At 34.0% G+C, this 25,287-nt stretch overlaps 1 long non-coding RNA gene and 1 pseudogene across 2 annotated transcripts in view; one reads left to right on the top strand and one right to left on the bottom strand.

Moving 5' to 3' along the window:
• The window catches only part of LOC116634095, a 354,995-nt gene that overhangs the window by 98,264 nt on the left and 231,444 nt on the right, over positions 1-25,287 (bottom strand). The gene's annotated exons all lie outside the window — the stretch shown is intronic.
• LOC116634093 lies at positions 19,808-20,698 on the top strand (annotated as a pseudogene).

The raw sequence follows: 25,287 nt of genomic DNA on the forward strand, positions 1-25,287 counted from the left end.
TAGATCACAACTAGATAAGTCTATTTATGTATCTTCTCTACCCTTAGCACTTCCTCTTTCCCAAAAGTAACCACTACTCTGATATCTGATATTTTAGTTTAAGTTCGCCAGTTTCAGATTTTTTTTTTTTATAAATGGAATAATACAGTATATATTCTTTGGTATCTAGCTTGTCTACTTAAGGTTCATACTTTTTTTGTAGCCATATTTTGTTCATTTTCATTGTTTGTATGAGAACAGCTATGAGTATTTTCAACAGTTTTTCTGTGCATGCCTTTCTCTTACTTTATACCCAGGAGTGAAATTGTTGGTATGCAGATCTGCAGCACTAGCAGATGACAATAAACTGTTTCCCAAAATGTTTGTTCCACCCTCCCACCAGAAGCATTTGATAGCTCCTCATACTCCATATCTTGCTAATACTTTATATTATAGCTTTATAAATTTTACCCATTCTGGTGGATTAAAATATGGTAATTTATGAAAGACTATTTAATAAATTTTTCTTTCTCCAAATATCATGAAGATATTCTACTCTATTACTTTCTGGCCATCCCTCTTCCATGTAATGATTTGGGGGTATGGTGATAGAAACAATAAATAAATTATTATATATAAATATAATATATAATATATCAATATAATACTGTGATATAGGGGTCAGGTTCAATTATTTTTATCAACTTGATATTCCATTGACTTATAAAAGAGATTGCCCTTCCTCTACTACTCTTTAGTCATATCATAAATCGAGTGTCCATGTGTATGTAGTCTTTCTATCCTGTTTCACTGATCCTTGTCTCTAACTTTGCCTTAATACCATAATTCCTTACTGTAGGTTATAAGGAGATTCGCTAAAAGTCCTCCAATGATGTTTTAATTCATCAAGAATGTCTTTTCTAATCTTGTCCCATGGCATTTCTCTATGAATCTTAGAATTAGCTTGTCAATTTTCACAAAAATGTCCATTTGAGTTTTCATTCAGATTGTAGTTTATCTATATAAAAATATTTGGGGAATTTGACACCTTTACCATGTACAATCTTCCAAACTATGAAAAGAGTATATATTCATTTATCTTTCAGTAATACTTCAAGCTGTCTGAGTTCCCAACTGGCATGTTAGTCAGGATCCTCAAAATTAACTATCACATCTGGGTTTGACTAATTTACTTCCTAAGTATTTGTTATATTTTATACATTAAAAATGTTTTCTTTTAACAGGTATTTTATACAGCCATTTGTATTTGGCATGTAGATATATTCTTTTTTCTATTCCAATTATTTTTATTAATTGTAATTTTACTGAGTCTTCAGCTAACAGGAAGGATTTCCAAATATCTATAATACCATTTAGTCTGGCTATTCTGTATTATTCAAATAATGACTTTGCTTATTTCACCATTTTCATTTTTCTGGCTATATTTTTTTCCAGGGAAATCTATTTTAGGAATGTGATTAAAAATCATAATTTTAAAATTCTTTGTTTCAAACTAAAATACCAATTTGACATGTTAAACATTGATCTATTTGCATTAGTAAAGTTTTGGTTTTAAACAAAAAAATTCCAGGGCGCCTGGGTGGCTCAGATGGTTAAGTGTCTGCCTTCGGCTCAGGTCATGATCCCAGGGTCCTGGGATCGAGTCCCACATCGGGCTCCCTGCTCCTTGGGAGCCTGCTTCTCCCTCTGCTTCTCTCTCTCTCTCTCTCTGTCTCTAATGAATAAATAAATAAAATCTTTAAATAAATAAATAAATAAATAAACAAAAAAATTCCATTGTTGGAAAACTCCACAGCAGTTTTTGTGATATTTAGAATGGATTACAATTTCATATATTTACAAGTTTCTAGACAAAGTGATATCTGACCTAGCATAGTTAGTAAAACCTTTATACTTACTATGTCTCAAATAGAATAATGAAAATCTTTTTTAAAATTTAATTTAATAAAAATTTATATCTATTTAAGGTGTACAACACGATAATTTGATATACATATACACAGAAAATGATTACTATTGCCAAGTTAATTAATATACAGACATCGCACATATTACCATTTTCATGTGTGTGTGATGAGAGTCCCTGAAATTTCCTCTTTTAGCAAATTTCCAGTATCCAATAAAATATTATTAACTATAATCATCATGCTGCACTTTAGGTCTCTAGACTTATTCATCTTACATAACTGCTACTTTGTACTTTTTGAGAAACATCTCCTCATTTCCCCCAACTTCCCTCCACTGTAACTACTGCTCTACTCTCTGCTTCCCTGTATTCAACTTTTTTAGCTTCACCGTAATAGTGAGATCGTACAGTTTTTCTTACATTTCATTTAGCGTGATGTCCTCCAAGTTTATCAAATTGTTGCAAATGGCAGGATTTCCCTTTTAAGGCTGAATAACATTCCATTGTTGTATTTTTCTAGGTCTGTCCATTTTGTCTAAATTTTAAAGATTTATTTATTTGAGAGAGAAAGAGGGGGAGAGCACATGAGTGGGGGGAGGGTCACAGGGGGAGACAGAGAGAAAGAGAGAGAGAGAGAATATCAAGCAAATTCCCCACCCAGTGCAGAGTCTGTCACAGGGCTCAATCTCATGACTCATGAGATCATGACCTGAACCAAAACCAACAGTTGGATGCTTAACCGACTGAGGCACCCAGGTGCTCCCATTTCATTTAAATTTAAAAATTTAGAGTAAAATTGTTCATGATATCCTCTTGGTATGTGAGTGTTTACAGTTTCTGATATACATTCTTTTGAGGGCCCTCTCTCTCTCTCATTCTCTCTCATTTTTCCAGAAATTTTACTGAGTGTTATCTAGGAGCAATTATTTTTCCCTTGTTTTGTTTGGCATTCATTAGGTCCTGTGGTTTGTTATATGTTGTGATCAGTTTTGGAAAATTCTTGAAAATTATGTATTTCAAATATTGCTTCTGCCTCATTTTCTCTATCCCTTTCTAGGACTCCAGTTGCATACATATTTGATCATCTCGCTTTGTCCTGTTTCTCTCTTAAATACTCTTCTGTGTTTAACATATTTTGTTTCTCTTCACTTCATTCTGGAAATTTCCTTCTAACCTATTTCAAGTTCACTAATTTCCTTAGCATGTCTTATTATTGAACCAATCTTTAAATTTCTAACTTTAATTTTTTTTTTTTTAAGTTCTGGAATATTCATTTAACTATTGAAATTTTTTTCTTGCAGTCTTCTAAAAAGGTCAATCTTCTCAATTATCTCCCTGAATATAATAAAAATGGTTGTTTAAACTCAAACACAGCTAGAGGTACTAGAATCTGTGATTACTTTAATTCAGTTTCAAGTCTGAGATGATTTGAAATTAAGCATCAATTCATGGAAGAGCTAAACTACATGTTGCTCACCCAAGTTTTCCCTCTAGCTTTGAGAGAGTTTCAACATGACTGCTTAGATTCTAAAACATTGAGCTACCTCTTTCAGAATAAGCCAGTCAGTGTTCCTCAGGAGAGAGTGGCAATAAACACCAGCCATCTTTAAATTTCCACTCTTCAAATCTTGACCTTGTAACTTTTCACAGCTTTGTTAGCTCTACATGTTTTTAAGCTATTTGTTTTTAACTTCATCCAGCTTTTTAAAGTTGTCTTCAAGTGTGAAAATAGGTTCAAATTACCTAATCTGTTATAACCAAAACTGTAAATGTGAATAATCAGTTTAAAACTCTCTAAAGAACAACATCAAGACAAAAGATCTTTATAATTCTTTATAATTTTCATATGATACGTTTCTAATATATGAAAAAAAATATTTCTGCAGAGTAGAAAAAGCATGAGTTAGTTTTTTGAAAAACATAATACATGAGCACAGAATCATTCATTTTTATAGAATTTTTTATTGTAATTTTTATGTATCTTCCTATAATATTAATCACAGCACTTATAAAAGCATATCATTGTTATTGTCTTGGCACATTAGATAGTACCTGATAAGTGTTTAATAAATCTTGCAAAATTGAATGTATTTGATAAAATTAAAAGAATTTTCATCAGATAACTCAGGGGCTACTATAAAGTGACTGCTTTTACCCTATTTACAAAGATGCATGTAAAAATTCAACTAAATATCAATGCAAAGTTGTATCTCTTTGCTTTATTAAGTCTTGAGGCCTAAATTGTCAATGTAACAACAGCACAATAAAGAAACTTTTTTTTTTTTTTTAAGTAGGTTCCATGCCCAGGGTGGAGCCCAGCATGGGGCTTGAACTCATGACCCTGAGATCAAGACCTGTGCTAAGATCAAGAGTTGGATGCTTAACTGCCACCCAGGTGCCCCAAGAAAATTTTAATGTAAATTGCATACACTAAAAATATTGTATGCAGATGTCCAAATGTAACAGTAAATATAATTTCTTTGTAATAATCTATAATAATACACACATTTGAAATATTATCTAATAATATATTAATAGTTTTCTAGTCTCTCTGTGACTAGCTAATGTTCAAGTAGTCACTAAAATTCATGAACTAAAAATGTCTGAGATTTTTTAGGGACACCTGGGTGGCTCAGTAGTTAAGCGTCTGCCTTCAGCTCAGGTCATGATCCTGGGGTCCTGGGATCAAGTCCCGCATCAGGCTCCTTGATCAGTGGGGAGCCTGCTTCTCCCTCTGCCTGCCGCTCTCTCTGCTTGTGCTCTCTCTGACAAATAAATAAAATCTTAAAAAAAAAAAAAGCCTGAGATTTTTCATATTCAAGTATCAGAATCATGTGATGGTATAACCTCAATCATTATCCTTTTCAAGATACCTGGTGTACCTCTGCTGTCTTTGAGTCAATAACTAGACAGGGATTATCCTTGGCAATGTATATAGTCCTATTATGGCTCATAGAAAAATCACCTCTGGTTGTGTTCAATTCCATCTTGGTCACCAATATACTGTCTGAGTCTTTCAAGCTATGTTTATGATCTACTCAGTGGACCAGGACAGAGTTTTGTCCCTACGTGATGGATTGGTAAAACGTCCATACTTGGAGAGATGATGCTCAGCCTCTTTTGTTTGTGGCTCTAGTCCTTGAAGAGAAAGGTACTATTTCCTCTTTTTCTTTCAATGTCTAGGGTCCCTTTTTCCTTTTTTTCCAATCAGTCACTCCACGTTCTCTTCTATATACAGGTCCACTCTTATCTTGTCTTAGGCTGCCCTGTAAGCATATGGCTGAATCTTTCTGTCACATACTTAAATGTAAGTCTTTGTTTCTACTTATTTACAAACACATTGGGAGGGAATAAAATCTCCTTGGAAAATAATATGAAGAAGGTGAGGAAAATACACAGAAAATGCATATTAATATTTACAGATATAATCCCGTCATGTACCTTATCATATTTATGTATCTAAAAATCAAAAAGACAAAAAAAAAATAGCCTTTATTTTATGCCTACTATGTTCCAGACAACATAGAAGAGGTATTCACATTTAACAAGGACCACAGTCCTTTTATCGCTTCTCAGCCTTTTGGCTAAGATCAAGTGAAGAACCACAGTCCTTTAAGGCGAATATTTATAGATGAGGAAATAAACTTCAGAGCAATTCATTGATTTGCCAAATGTCATGTAGTAAGTAAGAAAACAGTCAGATTTTAAGCCCAGGTCCTGCTGACTTCTAAGCAAGGCCTCTTTCTTCTATTTCATACTTAATACCTCTGTAGGAGATATAAAAACCCACATGTCTTAATCTTTGTCTTTTCTCATTTTAGATGTTATATGTGGCTTCCTTCTCACAGACTAAAGTAATTTTCTACAGGCCCAAATAACTGGAGATAAAAATTTTTCACAGGCAATTAATTAATCTATAAAAAATTCAATAAATATTAGTTATTTAAATTGGGTTAAGTTAGGACCCTTTTTTCTTATCTTATTCCCTATACTCTAGCTATAAGAAGGACAAAAATGGGTTGGGTCTCCTCCTGATCCACTGTGGCCAACATTTCAAATGATTATTTGCACCAGCATACCCAAGTTATTATATAGATATTATTTAAATAGGATTGTTGGACAAGTAGAAGAGAAAGTCTTGTGTAGAGGAATGAGCTGATAAATAAGAATACCGATCATATTTACATTTGATATATTTGATTATTGGCCAGGCAATTTACAGAGAGCTTTATGTGTATTATCTAATTAGTAATGATATGGGTCATCAAATCTTTACCTTAATTTCAAGAAATAGGTAGTATAGCGTCCTCATTTTATAAATGATAAAACAAAATGGAGAAGGCATAAGAATAGTTTTCCTGTTGTGATAACTTTAAGTAGTTTAAAATTTTAATTTGGTTACTTTTCCATTTTTTATTGTTTGTGCTTTAGATCAGTGCTTCCAAAACCTTAGGGTACACATGGATTATCTGGGGATCTTATTAAAATGCAGGTTCTAATTATCAGGTGGGATCTGAGATTCTGTATTCAAATACACTCCCCCAGACCATACTTTGAAAAACAAAGCTTTTTAGATTACTGATTTTTCCATCAAACTAAGTCTCATTCATTAAGGGCTGACTTTATGATAGTTGAAATTAACTATTAATTTATTAATACTAGTATTAGTTTATTAAATAAATGTTGATGACCAGATATATTCCTAAATCAAAAGACTTGTTTTCACAAGGACAACTGTTCAATATAGACAAAAAAATTTAAGAAGACATACCTCCTTTTCCCCCTCAGTATGCTTTCTGTGTAAAAAAGTACACTAGTGTATATACCCTATATCAGTAAAAATGGTCATTTATAAAACATTTACTATGCACCACAGACCATTCTAAGAGTTTTAAGTATATTACTTTATTCGGTATTATAAGTTATCTATGAACTGCTATTATTATCCAAATTTTATATAGAGAAGAATAGAAGCATTAACAGTTTAACTGCCCAACGTTGTTAGCCCAACTAATTTCAGTGTTTTCTGATTCAATCCTTATTTTGCATTTCATGTCATTTCTCTCTGACTTTTGCCATATATCACTCTCACTGTTTATTCCTGCTCTGTACTTTGCCTCCTGATATTAAGCATAGAGATCTTTCTGAATTAATATCCAGGCTCAGAGGTCAAGGTGAGAGTCTCATATTATAGGCTCTAACAAAGGATAGAGCTAGTATTCTGCAGGAGCAGAATCAAAGTCATGGTCAGGCGTGGATTATGTCATATCTAAAGTGACAGTTAAGAATACCTTGGCAAGTTTCAAGGAAGCAAAAATAAAAATAAAAATAGAAGAATGAGTGACAGGAACAGAATACAGCAAGATCCAGAGCACAGAAAGGTCAAGTACATGAAGTTGGTTATAATAAGAATCAAGACACAAATAATAGAGTACTGGTGGCCCACGTGAACTGGGTGCTGGCTCTGTAATCCAACAGCACACCTGATGATTGGTAACAGACTGTGCAAGAATAGATAATTATAAACTTTATCCTTTGTGACTATGAATCTGGCTCTCCATCCTATCAATATCTCCAGGGACTGGCTTGACTTTCTGGCTTTATACAAATGCTGGTCAGTGTTCCCAATCAGACACTGCTCCATGAACTATTAAGTTTGTCCTAGCTTTGTATTAGCTCTCCACAATCACAAATTTAGTGGCTTTAAACACTATACACATTTATTACTTTACAGTTTTATAAGTGAGAACTCTGGTGGGCTCTAGAGTAGATTCCTTTTTCTTGCTCATTCAGGTTGTTAGCAGAATTCAGTTCCAGTGAGTTGTAGAATTAAGGTATCAGTTTCTTTGCTGTTTGTCAGCTGAGGGCCATTCCAAGCTTCTGGAGATCACCTGTATTCCTTGGCTCACCCCTTCTTCCATCTTCAAAGCCAGTAACGGCAGATAGAATCATTCTCATGCCTCTTCTTTTGTCCTCTCTCTCTGTCTCTCTATATATACCTGGACTTTGCCAGGAAAAAGTGTTTGCTTTTAAGGACTTACGTGATTAGATTGGGTCCACCTGGGTAATCCAGGATAACCTCTCCATTCCAAGGTCTGTAATCTTAATCACATCTGCAAAAATCCCTTTTTACTGGGCAACTTCATATATTCTTAGGTTGCAAGAATTAGGATATGAACATCTTTGGGAGACAATTATTCTAACACAAGCCTGCTATGTGAAACAGGCTTATTTTAGTCAGGTTTACTAGTTGCAAAAAGAGAACAAATTAGGTACACTGGAATAGGAATTTATTAAATGATATAAACTAGCCCTCAGAAGTCCCAGGAGGGCCAGACAATGGAGTTTATAGATTATGCCACCAGAAATAATACCCAAACCACACCACTAAACTACTCTTAGGTCTGGTTCTAACACAGGCATTGTAAACCATGAACATGAGATCCTATCCTTGGCAATTCTGTCACAGTTGCTTCTCAGACTCAATGTCTATACCAAACCCTGCCATATGCACCAGGTATGACTTCCCAGGAAAATCTTCTACTTTTTCCCTGCTGAACTGAAGCATTGTGGAGATACATTTTACTGGGGGAATCTTGGTCAAATGTCTGTCTCCTAGCTGCCAAGAAGGTGGGGAAATTCAATCTTCTAGTCTTTGGTATCAGTCTTGCCAAATATAAAGGGAAAATATTAGAAGAAAAAAAAAGCTGGGCCACAAATATGACCCTACCCTACATACTATAATGATCCTCCTTCTCAGATGAAGCTCTAAGAGGGATAATACTGATACCTCCAAGGTAAGGCCTCCCAAAATGCTCAAGGAGAGTTCCATCTACACTGTGCTAATAATTATTCATGGTTGTATTTTGAAAAAATTACACCTCTTAAGGAATCAAAAAAAAAAAAAAAATCATAGAATCATAAAAGTTAAGTCTCAAATATTTAAGAGCTCCTATAAGTCTGCAACAGGGATAATTTTGATATTTTTGATATTTATAGAATTTCATATCAACTCAGGATGTTTTTCCCCAGTTGCAGTACTCTAAAGCCTGCATTAAATGGCACTAACAATAGCTTGTATTGCATACACTACTTTTTAGCTTACAAATCACATTAATCACAATAATATTTTCTACCATATTTGATGTTCATAAAACACTATGAGCAATAATTTACTTATTATCATCTTATTTTACTGCAGAATAAGCACTTAAGGTAAGGGTGTAAGTTGAGAAGACCTAGGTTTGAATTCCCTTTGTGACTCCTTTTCCTCATCTCAAATTGGGAAGTTAATATCGATTTCATAAAATTGTTTTCAGAATTAAAAGAGATAATATGTATACAATTTGAGTGCTATTAATTTAATATAAATTCTGAGCCAAGAAGGAGTTTAGAAAATATCTAGGGTAACTAAATCATTAACGGTGGATCAACTAATCAACTGGTGATTCAGCACTGGAGATTGGGAAGGGCTGATGTTAGCTCACATTTAGTGCAGAATTTTTCCTTCAGACAAGACAGGCATTTTTCACTAGAGTTGGAATTGCAAACTCTGTGGGAAAAGAAAGTTTCCCTGGAAAATCTAATTTTCCCTCTGAGAATTAAATCAGTGGCCCTAGCCATGAACTGTCTGGAATCATGATATGCAATATAAACTGTAACTTAAAGGCATTTCCATAAAAAGCAAACCATGAAATCATCTCACAAGAACAGATCAAGTGATTTAGTCAAGCTACTCACTCTACACATAGCTTATTCAATGGTAATGTTTGAATTCACTAAGAAATATATCTGTGAATTTGATGCTTGTAACCTGTCATTTACAAATTCAAAATAATCCCTAAAGCACTGAGCATGGAGTTAGCAGTTTAGGCTTGAATTCTCTTCCTTTCCAGTTACTAGCTGTGGGCCCATGTCATCCTTCAATTAATGGGCAATTTCTTATTGAGTGACTGCCTACTGTGTTAAGGCCCTAGCTAGGGGCTGGGGCTATCGTTCACAAGGCAGACACCATCCCAGTCTTCATAGAGTACATCATCTTGGGGATGCAGCCTTTCAACAACTAATTACACAATTATTCAATTATAGTTTGAATTAGAACTGCCAAAATTAAATAATATACTCTCTACAACAATTCTATTCCCAACTGCAAAATGTGGAAAATACATTTCCCCCACAGGAAATCATGTCCTATGCCACTCATTGTAAAAAGGATAAAGTAGAAACTATAGTTTCAAAGTATACTTAGTATATTAAATTCAGAGGTGGTTTAAGGATGCCAAGTAATAGTAAAAGATGTTACTTTCTAACATTTTACTAGTGAGTCCTTTTCTTAAATATCACTTTTATTTTGAATGTAGCTTCTTTCAATTTCTCCTAACTGGGTCAGAATTTATTCCACATTGCATAACTATGTGACCTAAAACAATAGCTTCATTGAGAATGTTCAGTAAAATTGCTATCTGATCAACAGTGATCTATGATAGTTGGACTCATGGTATTATTGCTGGTTTTTTAAAGTGAGTGCATCGATACTGATACATTCCAAAGAGCACAAGCCAATTAAACCTTTGGTGAATTTTATCCTATTTTGTATGCTATGGATTCCATTTTTTTTCCCCAATGCCTTAAATTAGGGTCAGCCTAGAGCAAAACCACAACAAATCTGTCTCTGTTTCTTTCTCACTTCCCTATTCAGGCTGCCCTTTTCCCCAACCCTTCTCTTCCCACCATCCTGTACCTCAGTGCTACACCCTGAGACTTTGCTCTCAGCTGGCTGATTAAGATGTGTGAGGGGTTGACCCCCACATGCTGAGAGCACACAGCAGGCCATGAAAGAGCTCTGAATGAAGAGTAGGACATGACTCCAGGGGTTCATGCTTTCCTGACACCACAGAAGTCTCTGTGTGAGGTGGCCACACATACTCCCATAAGATCCCCAGCATTGGTTCTGCTTGCTTGGATTCCATTATTTTAATTTCTCAATCGTTAATATATACATAACCTATCTTCTTTATCGACCTGTCTTAAAACAGCACTGCAACTTAAGATACTAGAATTTAACACCCTTAAATAAATAAGGTTTAGAATGACATCTCAATAGCTAAGTATTACATACCTTTGCAAAAGTAAATATAATTACTTACACTTCATCTAGAGTTCTTCCGCTTACTCAAAACTATTTTATAGCCTATAACATTAATCAGTATACCCCAAAGTTTGTATTTATTAAAAAATAAGGTATCTGAAAGCCTTTGGGCAAATTTTAATTCTTTTAACTTTATTATGAAATTTTAGCTAAGTCCCTGAGTAAGAATGTCTGCTTCTTTCAAATTAAGTTGCTATTGTAAAAATCTAATCATTCATGTCATCACTTGTACTGATTTAACACATTAAAACTATAGTTCTCTGGCACCGACACCAAGAATCATATGCTTCTCTTTAACACCACTGTGTCTCCTTTTGAAGCTGTTACAATATTACTGGAAATGATTTAGCTTCTCTATGTGATACATTTTCATTAAAAATATCTCATTTGGAATAAATCATAGTGATTCAGCTGATGTCTGCAAAAGACAATAATGCACACAGCCAATGAGCATTAATATTATTTTTAATGCGGGGTGTTTTACTTTGCTGACAAAGATTCCATTTATATTAAAGGAAAAGTGCATTATTATTTAGTGTCACAAATATTTTACATAATTCAAGATGTTAAACACAACTTTATTTTAAAGGAAAAAAGCACTTGGCATTTGCAATTTTCTTAAGCATTCAAAATGAAATGCTTCTGACTTTAGGAAGAAATGCTCTAGCACACTTCTATTTGACAGCATAGCCGTGTTTGAAAACTGATTTAAGATTCAGCAAGCTATAAGAGAACGGGGTTAGCTTTATACAGACATGTGAGGAAAGTATTTTTTTCCATCATGATATTATACAAAGCTAATACATATACTTATTTAATTGCTGCAGATATTAGAGAAAAACAGTTAAAAGAGTTTTCTGTCATAGTAATCATTAATGATGAAATCTTCATCTGCTTAGCAATGGGAGTCTATCCAATTAGTTTCTGTGTCTCTCAAGTTCTGCATAAATATGATAAAATTTGCTTGTTTCCATCATGATTTTTCTGAGGCTCTCTTTCCTGGGCGAATCTCCAGATTGGCAAACTCAAGCAGATTTTAAAATATCCTTTCCATATATCACCCACACTTGTCCTGCTTGCGGATGGATTGACGTCTAAGCTCAGAGGGTTGTAACTAAGCTGCTTTTCTCGGCAGAAAAGTTCATTTTGCTTCAGCTGTTGCAAATACATCCCTTACCTCCTACTAATTCAGTGTTTTCCAATTGTTCCAGTCTGCTTCCAACTGCTCAGGCACACTGCACACTGTTCAAGGATCAGTGAAGAATGCCAAGTAAGGGCATCTTTTCCAGAGGGCAGGTCCAAAGTCATTCTTCTCTCTTGCCACATTACATAACTTGTCTACATGGATAAGGTATGATAATGTATTTTATTTGTCATTTCAGTTCAGACAGGGAACAATTGATAGACTGGTTGACTTAAGGTTTGTTTTTGAAATTCAGACATTTAATTTTTTATTAAATCCTTGTAATTTAGCTTGTTAAATAATTTTAAAATACTCAAAGACTTATCTCTATTCAATCCTTGCACTTCAGTTCTTTTCTAAGAGCAAAGGTTTCTGGAAGAGCATAGAGCAGGAAGAAGAAAATTTCAAAATAGAAATTAAAAATTGGTATTTCAAATTCAACAGTATCTCTCCCATATAAAAAGTATGTATTTCATTGGGGCCTAATTTTGACTATTAACATACCACTAATGAGGTGTAGGTCATAGAATCATAGAATGTTTAAATAGACCTAGAGGGAATCTTCAAATTGATGTAGGTCAAAACCCCAACTTCCTCACTTTAAAGGACAGGAAAATGATTCTCACAGAGTAGAGTGACTTGGCTAAAGCCAAATGGCCACTTATAAAGCAGAAATTAACCTCTAGGCCCCCTGACTTTTGTGACACTGTACTTTCTTCCAAGAATGATTATTATAGCCTATACAATCCCTCATACTGCAAAATCAACCCCACCAATATGTCCTTTAACAGTAAATCAGTACCATCATCTTCATATTTAAATACCAAACTGCATTCCTCAAAAACTGATGAAGAGTCATGCTGAAACACATGATTTCTACTTGATCATTAAATTACATCTAATAACCATCCACTGTTTTATGTTCACAACAAAACAAGAAAGGCAGTGAAATAGTATTCATACATTCATAAGTCTCTGGCAAATGTGCATGAAAATAGTTTAAATGTGTATTCAGCTGTTTTAAATAGTAAGTAGTTAGGTATTCAAAGTATATTTGCTCTACAGAAGAATATAATGGTTGAGAAGTCAATTATGGAAGCTAGAGTGACTGGGGCATCAGGTTTCACAGTTTCATTGTATGTGAAATGGAGTAATAAAAATACTGACCTTGTTGGATTGTTTGGGGATTAAACATACGTTTAAAATACCTGTGTTAATAAAACATATGTTAATATGCCCATGCTCTTGACATTGCTGTCATTGCCTTCATTATTATTATTTTCTTCAAAGATTTGTAATTATAAATTATTTTAAAAATCATGGCTATATTTTGTTCATAATAGTCTGTTCTCTATAAAGGATGCATTCCTTTTAATAAAACATTTACTAGAAAATTGCATCTGAGGCGTTTCTGAATTGAATTTAGACCCATGAGCAATAAGATTTCAACATTAAAAATGTATTGTATATAAATGACTTTATACTGAGCTCCAACTAAAACTAATTGCAGATTAAGGTGTTTAAAATGTAAAGTTAAAAAGTTATCTCATATATATACTCTATTCCTTAGTTGATTTCATATTCTCTTCCTCAGTTTACTTGTATGGAGCAACAGTGTATTGGACAAGATGACCTCTAAGAAACTTTTAGTCCTAAAGCTTTATGATTATAGTTTTTGATTCTATCATTTTCAAAGGGAGCTCTTGTAATCTCAGTACTAAATAACCAAGTACCCCAATTTTTGCTAAGAAGTATTTAGCTTCAAATAATAGACTGGTCATCTTTTGGATTATCTGTGATATTTTTACATCTTTCTGAAAGTTTTGGAGACCTAAATCTCCAAAAAGAACACTGAAGTAATTTGCCATAAGGAATAGCTCTGTTGAAAGTAAAACATAAGGAACCCGCATAACAATTATGTAAATTTAGAATCCTAAATTTGTTTTAGAATAGATTATGGACTAAATATGGGTATAAAATTCATAGGAAACAATGTTTACCACAAGATGAGTTAAAAGTGTCAAGATTTTTTTTTTTTTTTTTATTGCATATACAGCAACCTTCACAACAAATGACTGAAATATTGGTTGGGAAAGAAAGGCTAGATGGAGATGCTATTTGTATGCAGGCAGTTTCCTAGAATATATAAAGGAGAACCTAAATGTATAATTGTAGCAAATGTTGCTGCCCTACCCGAATCCCTTGAGATTGCTTTTACTACTTCCCAGGGGTGCTTCTGCTGAGGCCTCACATTTGACTGACATTTTCTGGAGGATTTCACTTAGGTTGTAGAATCAATCTCTCACTGTATTAGCTAGGGTTCTATAGAGAAACAGAACAAATAAGGGAGAAAGAGAGAGAGAGAAAATGAAAGAGAGAGACACATACACACTAAGATTTCATAAGGAATTAGCTCAAACAATTATGGAGGCTGACAACTCTCAAGATTTGTAGTTGGCAAGCTAAAGATCCAAGTATGCTGATGGTGTAGTTCCAGTCTGAGTCTGAAGTCCTGAGAACCAGTAAAGCCAATAATGTAGTTCAGTCTGAGGACTAGCAGGCTTGAGATCCAGGAAGAATCAATGTTTCAGTTGAAGTCTGAAGATAGGAGAAAACTGAACGTCCCTGCTGGAAGGAAGTCATATAGGAGGAGTTCCTTCTTACTCATGGAAAGGTGAGTCTTTTTGTTCTATTCAGGCCTTCAGCTGATCGGATGAGGCTCACCCATGATGGGGAGGGCTTTACTCTATTGATTCAAATGTTAATCTCACCCACAAAGATCCAGAATAATGTTTGACCAAATGTCTGGGACCCTGTGGCTCAGTCAAGTTGACATATACAATAAACCATCACACTCACCTTCCTAAAAATAACTAGCAGTTAACCGGGGCACCCTACTCCTCCCTCCACCTAGCAAGTCACAGTTGATGATAAGCTGGGGTGTTGGAGGTGTGCAAAAGCCCTGCTTCCTGATCCCAAGTGATGACAGACAGACATCTTACATTTATTCCCCAAAGCTCCTGGGGGATTAGAGAACCTAGACTTTATCTGAAACCACATCTTACATAGTTCCTTCTCCTTTCCCAGCCTACTTCTCTCATTCCCTTACTGATTTCTCCTAAGAACACCTCCTTAATAAATCACAGACATAAAATTTCCCATTGCAGGTCAGCTTTTAGAGAACCAGACATTAATAATAGCTTTGCAGGCTTTAGGGACACCTGAGAATGTAGATGGAATATCTCTATTTTTTTCAACTTCTTCTCACCCAATCTTCACCTCCCAATTTTTGTACTTATAAACCTTAATTATGAAAATATATTATAGGAAAACAAATTAATGCTCACTAAAGTATGTAAATTACTTATACAAATTAATATCTAGTATTTTTTAAAAGATTTATTTATTTATTTTAGAGAGGCAGCACGTGTGAAGGGAGGGGCAGAGGGAGAGAATTTTTCAAGCAGACTTCACACTGGATGGGGAGCTTGATGACATGGGGCTTGATCCCACAACCCATGAGATCATGACCTGAGCTGAAACCAAGAGTTGGATTCTTAACTAACTGAGCCACCCAGGGCAGCCCTAATATCTAGTATTGATGTACTATTTTGTAGTTACACTTCTCTTCTATGCTTTATTTATACATTTTCTAAAAGTAAAAGACCATTAAACAGTCCTTAAAATCTGAGACTATGTGAACAAGGATCATATGTGTTGTGGGATTGGATCAATAGGGAAAGAAATATAATCTGACATTCTTTAAACATTACCATTTAAAGAAGAATCTTCCAAGTCTAAAGTCAACAGAACTTTACCATCTCCTATCTTCTACTATCCCATGGTTAGCTCATGCTGCCTCTCATATCCAATGTCATCTGCTTTGTTTCCTTTTTTCATTTTGCTGAAGTAACTTTTTTTCCTGATAATGTCCTTAGTTATTTAACATTCCACAACCATGTCCCTTCAGAGTGGAAAGAGCAACACTTTCAAACTCATTTTATGAGGCCATCATTTCCCTGGTACCAAAGTCAACACAATACTAGCAAACCACATTCAACAGCACATTAAAAGGATCATACAATATAACCAAATGAGATTTATCCCTGGGATGCAAGGATGGCTCAACATATGAAAGTCAATTAATGTGATATACCACATTAATGGAATGAATAAAAAAAATCACATGATCATCTCAAAAGATGCAGAAAAAACAGTACCTTTTCATAATAAAAACTCTCAACAAACTACAAATAAAAGGAAATTATCTCAACATAATAATGGCATATATAAAAACCACACAGCAAATATCATACACAACAGTCCCTTGATTGGGATCACAGCAAAGATGCTTGCTTTCACCACTTCTATTCAACATAGTTCTGGAAGTCTAGCCAGAACAACTGGGCAAGAAATAGAGATAAAAGGCATGAACTGTGTAAGACTGATGAATCACAGACCTGTACCTCTGAAACAAATAATACATTATATGTTAAAAAAAAAAAGAAGAAGATAGTAGGAAGGGAAAAATGAAAGGGGGGGAATCAGAGGAGGAGACAAACCATGAGAGACTATGGACTCTGAGAAACAAACTGAGGGTTCTAGAGGGGAGGGGGGTTGGGGGATGGGTTAGCCTGGTGATGGGTATTAAAGAGGGCACGTATTGAATGGAGCACTGGGTGTTACACGCAAATAATGAATCATGGAACACTATATCAAAAACTAATGATGTAATGTATGGTGATTAACATAACATAATAAAATAAAATTTAAAAAAAACCTAATGATGTAATATATGGTGATTAACATAACATAATAAGATAAAATTTTAAAAAAGGCATACAAATCAGAAAGGAAGAAGTAAAATTTCCCTGTTTTCATATCACATGGTCTTATATAAAGAAAACCCTAAAGATTCCACACCCCCAAACACACACACACAAACTGTTAAACACAATAAACAAATTCTATAAAGTTGCAGGATACAAAGTCAATATACAAAAACCGGCTGCATTTCTATAGACTAATACTGAACTATCTGATAAGGAAATTAAGGAAAATATCCCATTTACAATAGCACCGAAAAGAATAAAATACTTAGGAACAAACTTAACAAAGGAGGTGAATGGTTTATATGATAAAAACAAAAAAAAATTGATGAAAGAAATTAAAGAAGATAAAAACAAATGGAAAGACATGTATTCATGGATTGGAAGACTTGTTATTAAAATGTCCATACTACCCAAAGCAATCTACAGATTCAGTACAATTCCTATCAAACTCTCAATAACAGTTTTTACAAAAATAGAAAAAAAATACAAAAATTCATATAGAACCACAAAAGACCCTTAATAGCCCAAAACAATCTTGGAAAGGACAAAGCTGGAGCCATCATACTTCCTGATTTCAAAATATATAACAAAGCTACAGTAATTAAAATAGCACGGTACTGGCATAAAGACAGATATATAAACCAATAGAACAAAATAGAGCCCAGAAAAAAATACACATATACAAGGTCAACTGACCTTCGACAAGGGTATCAGGAACATACATGGGGAAAGCATAGTCTCTTCAACAAATGGTGCTATGGAAACTAGATATCTATACACAAAAGAATGAAATTGACCCCTATCTTACACCATACACAAACATAAACTCAAAATGGATTAAAGACTTAAACATAAGACCTAAAACTGTAGAACTCCTAGAAGGAAACATGGAGAAAAAGCTTCATGACGTTAGTCTTGGCAATTATTTCATCAATATGACACCAAGATCGTAGACAACAAAAGCAAAAATAGATAAGAAAGAGTACATCAAACTAAAAATCTTCTGTTCAGCAAAGGAAATAATCAACAAAGTGAAAAGGCAGCTTACAGAATGGAAGAAAATTTTTGCAAACCATGTATCAGATAGGGGTTAATATCCCAAATGCATAAGGAAATCATACAACTCAACAGCAAAAAAACAAATAACTTGACCTTAAAGTGGGCTAAAGACTTGAAATAGACATTTCTCCAAAGATGATGTACAAATGGTCAGCAGGATATGAAAAGATAAAAACATTAATCATCACAGAAATATAAAATCAAATTAAAACCACAATGATTTTCCCCATGTTAAGATGGCTATTGTAAAAAAAAAGAAGAAGAAAGAAAAAGAAAAAAAAGGACAAGTGTTGGGTAGTACGTGGAGGAATTGGAACCCTTGAGCACTGTTGGTAGGAATGAACAATGTTGAAGTTGCTACGAAAAACAGTATAGTGATTCCTCAAAAACTAAAAATAGAACTATCATAACATGCAGCAATCCCACCTCTGGGTATTTATCCAAAAAGAATGAAATCAGTATCTAGAAGAGATATTAGCACTCCAATGTTCATTCAAAAGAGTCAAAATATGGAAACAACCTAAATGCCCATCAACAGATGAATGGATAAAGAAAATGTGGTGTATACATACAATGGAATATTGTTCAACTTTAAAAATGAAAGAAATCTTGCAATATATGACAACATGGATAAACCTGGAGGACATTATGTGAAGTGAAATAAGTCAGTAACAGGAAAAATACTGCATGTTTCCATTTATATGAGGTATCTAAAATAGTCAAACTCCTAGAATCAAAGAGTGGAATGGTGGTTGCCAGGAACTGGACAGAGGGGAAATGGAGAGTTGAAAATCAATGGACATAAAATTTCAATTATGCAAGCTGAAATCATTCTAGAGATCTACTGTACAACATTGTCCCTATAGTTAACAATGCCGTATTATACACATAAAAATTTGCTGAGAGAGTAGATTTCATGTTGTATTCTTGCCACAATAAAAAAAACAAAACAAAACAAAAACTAAAGACAGTGAAAGAACCATGTATAGTATTATAGAAACCAGTAAGACTATCAGTTCAGAAGTTAGCTAAACATAAGGTAGACTCTAGTCTAGTATATTTCAAAGTGTGACCCACAGCGCAGTAAATCCCACAAGAAGTCCTATAAAAGAGAAACATTTTTTTCAGGTTCAAATAGATTAGGAAAATACTGCTTAGTGTGCTTCCACGTCTAGAAAGTCACATTGCACACTGGCATATTAAGTATTCTAAGCTGTTTTACATTTAAAACAAAGTAAATCAAAACTAAATGAAAAACTGGGGCACCTGGATGGCTCAGTCAGTTAAATGTCCGCCTTCAGCTCAGGTCATGATCCCAGGGTCCTGGGAATTGAGCCTTACATTGGAACTCCCTGCTCAGCAGGAAGCCTGCTTCTCCCTCTTCCTCTGCGTGCTGCTGCCCCTGCTTGTGTGCTCACTCTCTCTCTGTGTCAAATAAATAAATAAAATCTTTAAAAAAAAACTAAATGAAAAACAAACAACAAATATTTAATCAAGCATTACTAACAATGGACCTGGGGCATTATTATTTTCAACTAATATCTATTTACAAGAGCAAAGGTTTTGGTTATCATATTTTGGGTAATAAATAATTAATTAATAAGTAATAAATAATAAGTAATAATTTTTAGTTTTACACTAAAAGTGATTAATTAAGGATTATCATATAGCTACTCATTTTTAAATAAGAAAGTTTACTAATAATTAGGACTAGAATCTCCTTGGTTCAAAGAACTAATTTAACAAAACAGTAGACAGGACTTGTTCTCAGGTAGTTTTAACACTAGGAAAAGCAAATTCGTAAAGCCATAAAGTTTATTCTTTTAGTACATATTTGCCTCAAAGAATTGGGTATTCCACACAGTATACTATTTTTTAGACATTATTTTCATGAAATGAAGTAGTGGTATTTGTGACTCTTAAATAATTATTTAAACATGAAAATTTCTTAAATAACAGTAAATTCTGATGCCTTAAAAAACCCTATTTTATTTAAAAAAAAATAGGCAGGCGGGGACAGTGTCCATAGGCATTCAGAATGTTCCAGCGTTTGACCTACCGTCGCAGGCTGTCCTATAATACAGCCTCTAACAAAATTAGGCTGTCTCGAACCCCTGGTAATAGAATCGTTTACCTTTATACCAAGAAGGTTGGGAAAGCACCAAAATCTGCATGTGGCGTGTGCCCAGGCTGACTTTGAGGAGTTCGTGCTGTGAGACCTAAAGTCCTTATGAGGTTGTCCAAAACGAAAAAACACGTCAGCAGGGCCTACCGTGGTTCCACGTGTGCTAAGTGTGTTCGTGACAGGATCAAGCATGCTTTCCTTATCGAGGAACAGAAAATCATTGTGAAAGTGTTGAAGGCCCAAGCACAGAGTCAGAAAGCTAAATTAAAAAATGAAGCTTTTTTGAGTAATAAAAAGAATCAGAAGCCTTGATCTGTTAAAAAAATAAATAAAATAAAAAAATAAAAAAATAGGCAGAAGACCAACATGCAATCATAGTTCCTCAGTTAATTTTATATTTTCAGAAAATTCACTCGACCTGGGACAATTTAACATGTACATTTTTTAAAAGATAATACTTGCTTTATGTATCTTCAGAATTATTGTTGGATCAAATAAAATACAGAAAATAGTACTGAAAATTATTATAAAATGTGGTATAATGTAAAAAAAATACTTATTTTTTTTTTTTTTTTAAAGATTTTATTTATTTATTTGAGAGAGAGAATGAGATACAGAGAGCATGAGAGGGGGGAGGGTCAGAGGGAGAAGCAGACTCCCTGCTGAGCAGGGAGCCCGATGTGGGACTCGATCCCGGGACTCCAGGATCATGACCTGAGCCGAAGGCAGTCGCTTAACCAACTGAGCCACCCAGGCGCCCCCCAAAAAAATACTTATTTAAATTGTGCCTTTCAACCTAGTGAATGGGAGAAGATATTTGCAACTGATATATCCAATAAGGGGTTAACACACAAAATATATAAAGAACTTATACAACTTGACACCAAAAAAAACAATCTGATTAAAAAATGGGCAGAGGACCTGAATAGACATTTTTCCAAAGACATGCAGATGGCCAACAAATACATAAAAAGATGCTCAACATCACTAATCATCAGAGAAATGCAAATCAAAACTAAACTAGATATCACCTCACATCTCTCAGAATGGCTAAAATCAAAAACACAAGAGACAAGTATTGGCAAGGATGTGGAGAAAAGGGACCCATATGCACCATTGGTGGGAATGTAAACTGGTGCAACCACTGTGGAAAACAGTATGGAAGTTCCTTGAAAAATTAAAAATAAAAATACAATATAGTCTAGTAATTCCACCAGTGGCTATTTAGCTAAAGAAAATGAAAATGCTAATTTGAAAAGATTTATGCACCCCCATGTTTATTGCAGCATTTTTTTTTTTAAAGATTTTATTTATTTTTTTGACAGAGAGAGACAGCTAGAGAGGGAACACAAGCAGGGGGAGTGAGAGAGGGAGAAGCAGGCTTCCTGCTGAGCAGGGAGCCCGATGTGGGGCTCGATCTCAGGACCCTGGGATCATGACCTGAGCCGAAGGCAGACGCCCAACGACTGAGCCAGCCAGGCACCCCAATTGCAGCATTTTTTACAATAGCCAAGATATGGAAGCATCCCAAGTGTCCATGATAGACAAATGGATAAAGAAGATACATACACACACACATACACACAGACACACACACACACACACTGGAATATTAGCCATAGAAAAGAAAGATATCCTGCCATTTGCAACAACATGAATGGATCTGGAGGGTATTATGCTAAGTAAAACAAGTCCAAGAAAGATACCATATGATTTCATTTATATGAAGAATCTAAAAAATAAAACAAACAAAAAACCAGACTCCTAAATACAGAGAATAAACTGGTGGTTGCCAGAAGAAAAGTGGGTGGGGGGACAGAGAAAATAGATAAAAAGGGTTAAGAGGTAGAGACTTCCAATTACAGAATAAATAAGTCATGAAGATGAGAAGTACAACATAGGGATTGTAGTCAATAATACTGTAATTATATTGTATGGTGATAGATATGACTATACTTATTGTGGTGAGCACTGGAGTAATACATAAAATTGTTGAGTCAATATGTTTTATACCTGAAACTAATATAATATTGTGTGTGTATATATAATATTGTGTGTGTTATATATAACATGGTGTATGAATATATAAATAAAAAGACCAGGAATGTGAAGATACATATATATACATATAAATGTGTGTATATATGTATATGTGTGTATATATGTATATGTATGTGTGTATAGTATATATTTATATGTATGTGTGTATATGTGTTGTGTATATACATATATATATGTATACACACATATATATGTTAAATATACACTTACATCACATGACTCAGCAATCACATTCCTGGCATTTCATCCTAGGGAAATAAATATGTATGTTCACACAACAATCTTTTTTTTTTTTTTTTTTTTTAAGTAGGCTCTTTGCTTGCATGGAGGTCAACATGAGGCTTGAACTCATGACCCTGAGATCAAGACCTGAGCTGAGATCGAGTCAAATGCTTAACTAACTGAGCCACCCAGGTACCCTCATGCAATAATCTAATATGAATGTTCAGAGTAGCTTTAATATCTCATTAAAATATTTAGTACTAGCTAAATTATTTAATTTTAATAGTTTGTAGTAACCCCAAACTCAAAACAATCCATATGTCCTTCAACAGGTGAATGATTAAATATTCCATTGTTGGCACATCTATGCAATGGAATAGTATTCAACACTAAGAAGGAAGGAACTACTGATGCACACAACAATTTGGATGGATTTTAAGGGCATCATGCTGGATGAAGAAAAGCCAACCTCAAAAGGTTACCTAATTCCATTTATATAACATCCTTGAAATGATTACAGAGATGGACAACAGATTAGTAGTTATCATGGGTAATGGAAGAAGGAGGGTGTGACTGTAAAGTGGTGGCCCTGAGGCATTTCTTTTTGGTAAAGAGACTATTCTGTATCTTCATTGCAGCATTTATTTATACATGTGATAAAATGTCACCAAACTATACACAAAGACATTCAAAAAGATGAGTGCCTTCAAAAGCTGGTGAAGTCCCAGAAAGGTCTGTAGTCTAGTTAATTGTATTGTGACAATGTCAATTTCCTAGTTTTGAGAATGTGCTACAGTTACACAATAACAGAACTTCTCTGTAGTATTTTTGCAACATCTTATGAGTCTACAGTATTTTAAAATTAAAAAAAAAATAAAAGCTGATAAAAAAATGTACTAAAATTTAAAAAATAAATTGTGGTTTTCACTTTGAAGCATCTTAAATTCTGCTAACCTAAGCATTTACATAGAAAATAAAATTAGATTATTCAACAAATATTTATTGAGCTGAGTGTCAACTATGTGCTAGTTCCTGTTCTAGGGCCTTTAGATACATCATGGAACAAATATCACTGTGGAATATTATCTCGTAGGATTCCACAGTATAATGCCTTTATTGTTTCTAATTGTCATAAATCTTATCAAATCCACATAAGGAAAGGATGCCAAACAGAGTTCTCAGACAATACATGATTGTTGTGTCACTGAGAATAAGCACACATTCAAACTATTGCCTTAGGCTTAAAAGTTGTGTGATGATGAAAAAATCAAATTTCCATTTTAGTTTATACAATAGTAAAAACCACTCATTCATTCAATTAATATCTATTGAGTATATACTATGTTCCCAGCGCATTCTAAGCTCCTTAGGTATGTCATTGAAGAAGTAGACAATGCTCCTTCCTTGGTAAGGCTTACATTCCAGTGCAGGAATATACAGATCCTACCTCCCTGACAAAGATTTTGAGAAAGAAATAAGAAAATTAAAATATGAAAAAAGGAAAATATGTAGCACATTGCCTGGTATGAAGTTGATATTCAGTAAATGGTAACTAAAAAGTAATTTTTGTATAAATTAGACATATTTTATTATAAAGAGGAAAATTTACTGCTAATACTGATGTAACTCAAGATGAATAGTTTTATTAGTCATGAATTTAACATTGTATTTATTCAAATGTTATTAAGATTATTGGTGTAAAGCAGGAAGATACTAGGTGAATTCATCAAAAACCAAATTTTAACATTTTGAAGTCCTACAAAAATAACGTATTTTACCAACTTAGAACTTTGTGAATGGCAGCCTTTCTCTCATCGTGGAGTTGGTGAATAATGACTGGGCAGAATGCATGGTGAGATCGACAATCAGCAACAATGCAGGCAACATAACATTGCATCCAGTAAAATACCAATTCTGCAGAGCAAATTATTAAGAAAATGTGTTTCTGATAGAAATTTTATTTGTATTGTCCAGGAGACTGCAAAAGAGCACTATGCAATCGTAAGCTGTTTAACACCAGCTCTCCCCAGGTGGAGGGAAAGCCCTGAATTACAACATTTGCAAATTTCTGTGGTGTTCTGATTTTGTTCAATTATTCTAATGACTTACTTATTCAGCACTGCCAGGGAATGAAACAAAATTATCATCGAAATGTAGATACACTTAAGAAAATATTTCACACTAAGAGAGATAAAGACTATATAATGAAACATTCATGTGTTCATGTCCCAGATAGAAAAATGTTAACTTTCTGTCATATTTTTTTCAGTTAAGTATGTATTAAGTTTTGGAAACTATGTTCTCATAAAATAAATAAAATAATTCATTAAAGAACACTGAGTCCTACATAAATTAGTCCTACAAACATTTTTTTTAAAAAATCAAGAAAAAAATCTAACATTTGGAAATAACCTTGATTATTTCATGTAAAAATAATGTAATAAAGTCTTAAAAAATAATTCCAGGTGATATTTATCTTTACCTATGAGTCAAAAAGATAATAAAAAAGATATGTTCTGCATTTTATATATATGTATGTACATATATTTTTTCTTGTTTTCAAGTTTTGAAGTATGTTTATGAAATAATTTCTGATACCAACTACCCAGAGTTGGGCTAAACTTCGCGAAAGAGTGCCCTTAATTCAGATGCCAGCTGCAGGTTCAAGGATCCCCAGACCTCTCACTCTTCTGACTAGCTGACTACAAGGTCAGAGGCTTCCACTACTCACTCAGATTCAGTAACTCACTA

This window comes from Phoca vitulina, unplaced genomic scaffold (genome assembly GCF_004348235.1).
Source record: "Phoca vitulina isolate PV1807 unplaced genomic scaffold, GSC_HSeal_1.0 scaffold8, whole genome shotgun sequence".
Classification (NCBI taxonomy): Eukaryota; Metazoa; Chordata; class Mammalia; order Carnivora; family Phocidae; genus Phoca; species Phoca vitulina.